General features: G+C 35.6%; 1 non-coding gene across 1 annotated transcript; it reads left to right on the top strand.

Annotated features, from left to right (window-relative positions):
• Positions 1 to 1865: 1865 nt before the first annotated feature.
• Positions 1866 to 1972, top strand: LOC146918768 (small nucleolar RNA R71). Its single transcript, XR_015017046.1, has one exon. It is a non-coding gene; the product is annotated as a small nucleolar RNA R71 (small nucleolar RNA).
• The last annotated feature ends 4309 nt before the right edge of the window (positions 1973 to 6281 follow it).

Below are 6281 nucleotides of genomic sequence, written 5' to 3'. Positions count from 1 at the left end.
AGCTTCAATTTTTCTTTTAAAAACTTGGCACGGCCGTGCCATACCTAGCACGGGCCGTGCCACCTTTCTGGTCCTGGGGGCTTCAGAATTTTTCAATTCCTTGATTTTTTTCGAATCACACTTGGACAATTACCTACAAAACAACTTAAAACAAAGAAAAACAAAACAAAAGCAATTAAATGCATGGGTTGCCTCCCATGAAGCGCTCTTTTAATGTCATTAGCTTGACGGTTAGAAAGAGTCCTTAGAATGGATCAAAGATATCATATTGTGTAGATGACGCTATAAAACGTTCTTTCACAACATGATCGTTAAGCATGCAACAAGAGTAAAGAGCGGGACCTTTCATAACATTTTCCAACTCGTATCCTACCATTTGATCACTCACTTGAAAGACTATCCTACCAAGTTTAACATCAATGAGAGCTCCCGCAGTTGCGAGGAAAGGTCTACCTAGGATTATAGGGACGTCGTCGTCCTCTTCAATGTCAACGACTACAAAATCAGTGGGGATGTATATCCCCTCTATCTTAACAGGTATGTCCTCGACAAATCCTACAAGTTTCATGGTAGAACGGTCAGCTAACTTTAATTCCATTTCGGTAGGTTTCAACTCTCCTATCCCTATCCTTTTAAGAAGAGACAAAGGCAGCAAACTAACACTAGCTCCTAAGTCACATAAGGCTTTGTTTATGGTTTCATTCCCAATTTCACACGGTATGGCAAAGCTACCTAGATCTCTAAGCTTAGGGGGTGCTTCTTGGATGATTGCACTAGTTTCCTTAGCCAAGGCTATTGTCTCATTATGCTCTATAGCCCTTTTCTTTGAAAAAATTTCCTTTAAAAACTTGGCATATAGAGGCATCCTAGACAAAGCTTCAGCAAAGGGAAGTTTAATGCAAATCTTCCTAAGTATGTTAACAAATTTTTCAAACTTACCCTCTAATTTAAGCTTATCAGGATTTAAGGGGGGTGGAGTTTTGTTTTCTTCAAGCGGTTTTGCTTCTTCTATCACAATTTTATCATCTAAAGGCTTGACACTTTCTTTCCCAATGTTTTTAACCATAGCAAAAGTTTCGCCTAACTTACTACCCCCAAAAGATATGACATTAACTTGGGCTTTGGGATTGGCTTCGGTTTGACCAGGAAAGACTCCCGTTGTTTGGGAAGAGGTAGCCACTTGTTGGGCTATTTGGGCGATTTGAGTTTCAAGCATTTTAGAGTGAGTAGCAATAGAATCAACCTTGGTATTGAGATTGGAAAGAGAATCATTCAGAAATCCGGTTTGGTTTTTGAGTTCTTGAAGTTGTTTGTTTTGGTTGGCAATAGAATTTTCCAACAAAATTTCCAAATTGGATTTCTGAGTGAATCTTTGGTTGTTTGCATAACCGGGTGGTGCTACTTGTCCATAGGGATTTTGGTTTTTGTAAAAATTTTGATTTTGTCTCATCCCTTGGTTGTATTGAGCATAATTCATTTGCTCAACACCATTAATAGCACTACCTAGTTGGCAATCAACACCAGCATGACCAGTTATACCACATATTTCACAAGAAGGAGTAGAAGCAGAATTGATAGCATTAACATTGAGTTTTTCAAGTTTTTCAGTTAGTGTATCAATTTTAGAAGCAAGGTGGTCATAGTTAGAGACTTCGTGTATACCTGCCTCCCTTTTGGAGGATGAAGAACTAGAGATGGCTCTCTCGTCGGTCCATTTGTAATGATTCTGAGCCATGTCTTCAATTAGGGCATACGCCTCCGTGTAGTTCTTGTTCATAAGTGCTCCACCTGCAGCTGCATCAACAGACATCTTTGTGGTATAAGACAAGCCATTATAAAAAGTGTGGACTATAAGCCACTTCTCTAGGCCATGGTGGGGACAAAGTCTTAGCATTTCTTTGAAACGCTCCCACGCATCATAGAGAGATTCCCCATCTTTTTGGTTGAACCGCGTGATTTGGTCTCTAAGTTTAGCGGTTTTAGATGGTGGAAAGAAACGGGCAAGGAATGCTTGCCTCATCTGATCCCATGAAGTAATGGAACCGACTTCGAGGGAATGGAACCAAGCGCTAGCTCTATCCCTTAAGGAAAAGGGAAAGAGATGAAGTCTTACGGCTTCTTGGTTCTCCTTCATGGTTCCACTAATTCGTAGGAAAACAGAGATGTGAAGATTGGGATCCTCAGTGGGGGATCCCGAGAATTGGTTTTGCTGCACCAAGTTAAGTAGGGCAGGCTTGATTTCAAAGTTGTCATCCTCAACCGTTGGGTACACAATAACAGCTTGTGGCTCAGCCGTAGACGGCGTTGCATACTCTTTGAGAGTGCGATTGGCCATGGCGATGTTATTTTGTGCCGCTCTCCTTCTTCTATGTAAGAACCTTTCGATCTCGGGTATGAATACCGCTTGATTTCTAGTTCTTCGCATACAAGGTTGAGAACCCAAGAAGTTAACGATAACAGAAAAATAAAAAGTTAAAAATAAAAAGAAAAGAGAAAGAAGAGAGAATTCTAATCACTAAGGAAAAGCTAATTAAATTAGTTAACTCCCCGGCAACGGCGCCAAAAACTTGATAGGGCCAAACCGCAAGTGCACGGCCTATCGAAGTAGTAGTAGTAAGTAGAGTTATCGTTCCGCTAGGGAGTTGGTCAACTTAATTAACTTTTAGTGAATGATTAGAGGGAGAGAAAATTTAGTAAAAGGGATGGTTGATTGCTGAAGTTAAAAACAATAATGATAAAGGGCCTTAGGATCATTGGTTCATCATAATAACTAATCCTTCACTAAACAAAACCTAAACATCTAATTTCATGATTTACACACTAATTTCTAAAGACCGGTTTCCCTTAGCCCCTCACCTTTCCGATGAAAGTCCAGTGAGAGTTTACTTCAAGTAACCAAGCCTATTTCACTGACATGATTACTAGAAGATGCATAGAGGATTGAAACTACTCTTTGTCTCAATAATTGCAAAGACTATTTCACTGTTTTGCAATTATTGTCTAGGTTCACTTGTTCCAACATCAAAGCTCCGCTCTCGCTTTATGAATTGATGTTTGGGATGATGGATTAACGATTATCAAACCCTCCGCTTTCGCTTCCACAGTTTGATAATTGTTAATCCACGTTAAGACGGTGAATCTAGATTAGAAATTAGGGTTACATAGAAATTAGGGTTTAGACATGTTTCGTTTAGGATTGGGTCATTAGACTCCCCAATAATCCTAAGACGAAGAAGTCTACTCACTCATGTTCATCGTAGACATGGGGGAAGAAGAGAGAAAATAACAGTAAAGTAAATTGCAAAGAAAGTAAAAGAGAAATAAAGACTTTTATTAAAATAGTACTTGAAATAAACAAGGTAAAGATGATTGTTTATAGTGGAGAGCTACTCTATTTATAGCTTTACAATCGACTTAGAAACTAAGCAACTAAAAGGGTAAAACAGTAAAGCTGCAACAAGGTAACTTGGGCCCGAAGAAAAAGCAGCAAAAGAGACTCCTGGAGGTGGCACGGCCGTGCCACATGTTGGCACTGGCCGTGCCAAGCTTCTGACTTGGTGGGAACATATTTTTGTACCGTATCTTCGTATTCTTGCGCTGTATTTGCTCCAGTCCTCTTTCTTTTGCTCCAAGACACCTTCCACCATATATTTATTCCTAAAATAAAATAAAATACAATTTGAAGTAAAATATTCTAAACTAAAATAAAATGCAATAAAATAAAATCAAATCTAAAATAAAACTAAACTAAATAAGGCAATAAATAATACTATCTATGACTCATCAACATCTCAAATTTTGTAAAAGAGTACAAATACGTTCTCCAACAGGCATTCTAGTACCAACAAAATTATTTATTATAGAAAGACATAACGTATAAACGGCGTCTTCTTCATTAGTGGCCATACTAGTGCCAGTCGCTTCATTTTTAACAATTTTTTTATGAGAAAGAATTTCTTCTCTTTGGGCCTCATTGAGGTAATAATCCCACCAACCTCTAAGTTGGCCAACAAATCCGATGGTTATAAAAACAGCAATATTTCTATCAGGGTTTCCCTGTTGTCTGCAAATAGTTGCGTACATTAACATCTTTTGAGTCACAGTGACAATTTGTCTATCATTTAGACCGTCAATATTCCATTCATAAATGGATCTACCAGAATAAGAATTTTGAACAAAATCTTCATTTTCTTCAAAAAGTAAATCTTGAGGTGAAGGTCTATCGTAATAGATTTTTTCAACTCCTCTTTTACTGTAAACCGTGTTAATATTAACATCAGCCTTATCATCAAGACTATAATTAGCAAACATAGTGGTGAGTTGATCAATATTATCACTTTCTTCATTATTATTAAAAGACTCTTTAGAATCATCATCAGAATCATTATCTTTAGAAATAACATTAAGATTCAATTTCTTAAGCTTTTCTTGAAGAGTATTCAAAAATTCATTAGAATTATCATCAATTTTAAATCCTTCAATTTTTGCTGAAGGTTGAATAATAGGAGACTCACTAATTTGATAACAAAATCCTTTTGAAGGTGTAGGAATATCCTTATCTTTATTAATAATAATTTCTTGATTGTCTATATTTTTCTCAACCAAAAATTTTAAAAAAGCAATATCTTTTTCGAGAGATAAAAGTTGATCTCCTATACGAACCAAATAAGCATTAGAAAAATTTTGAGCTTTTATAATCGAGTTTGACTCTTGCAAAGTAACATGGGTATTACTCATTTTTTGTCCAACCATAGTGTGCGAATACGCAACAGCCTCAACATCCTCTCCTAACATGATATTCCTTTCAGGAGGAAAGGGGGTATTAATCGGATCCTTTTGCCCAGTAATATACCAAGGTTTAGATTTTAGAGTTAAAATTTCAGTATCAGATTCAGTAACAAAATAGGTTATGAACCATTCAACAAAACGAACAAAATTTTGAGTTTTGTTAAGATGATCATAATAATCATTTTTAATCTTATCACGTTCCCAATCAGGAAATTTTTTGAAAAACCAATTTCTAAAATCAGAATATTTATCCATCATAAATTCATCATTGATGAATTTTCTCCAAATACTATTTTTGTTATCATCGCCTTTATCATTTTGTCAATCCAGGTACCTATCTTCTTCCTAACTCTAATTGAATGACAATTAGAGGCTAAACTATTGTTATGACTTAGTTCTTAACTTAGTAGTTATAAGTATTAATACATTGTCATGATCATAATAACTTTTATTTTAAACATAAAAGAATTTTGGGACGAATCTGGTGATTCTTGTTTTAGACAAAAATCTCGTTTTTTCCCGGGGAGGGAGTTAGAGATATTTGATGTCTGATGTTAACTTGAATTTTTGTCAGATTACTATGTTCGATATCTCGTTGAGAGCGTTGCTCTTCTATCCCTACGGGTTGATAGGTTTAGAGACTTTTATAAAAGTTTTTTAAGTCTAAACTTTTTGTTACTATGATCATGAGAAAGTTTTAATACTTTGTTCTACTTTGTTATTTAACTATGTCATAACACTGTTCGCCCTTTGTTTTCTTATGGAAGAACCAGATCAAAATGATCTTACTACCAATCAAGAATTGGTTGAATTCCCAAATAATTTGGAAAAATTAAACAAATGGGTAATACCATCTGTCCCTAAAAAAGAAATTTATAATTTTGGGATGTTTGACTTTAAGTCTAGATTGGCAGTTAAGACCATTGAACAAAATGTTCGTATATCTAAAGACTCTCAGAATATTTTCTTGTTATGTAAAAAGGATTTAGAATCCTTCAAAGAGTATAAATATATACATGTTGGGTTAATACAAATTGCTATTAGACCTTTAACTCTGCTTGGTTTAAATACCAGTATAATGGCCTATGTTAGAGATGGCAGATGTAATGATTTTAAACAATCTTTAGCTGCTGATAAAAGATTGGCAAGTGTACCAATAACTATCGAAGTAGTAAAAATATCGTTCCCACGAGGACTGTTTTTAACTTCAATAATTCAATTGCGTTATATAATTAGGATGTATAAAAGTTTATTTTGTTTTGCCACTAGGCAGTAGATTTGGTTTGATTTTAAGAAATCAAGTAAAGAAGAATAGATTTGATTAAGAAAGTATGGAGAGAGAGATGAGATCAGGTCTTCGAATCCTCTATGTTTCCCCTAATTGGTTACTGCACCTATTGTTACTAATGATTTTCTAGTTTCACGATAGTTAACAAATTAGCCCTAATCAATCCCTTGAGTTAGGACCCTCTTCTTAAACTACAGCCCCTAAT

This window comes from Medicago sativa, chromosome 6 (genome assembly GCF_051527215.1).
Source record: "Medicago sativa cultivar Bolivia chromosome 6, Bolivia_mono, whole genome shotgun sequence".
Taxonomy (NCBI): Eukaryota; Viridiplantae; Streptophyta; class Magnoliopsida; order Fabales; family Fabaceae; genus Medicago; species Medicago sativa.
This window is presented reverse-complemented; position numbering and strand designations above follow the sequence as displayed.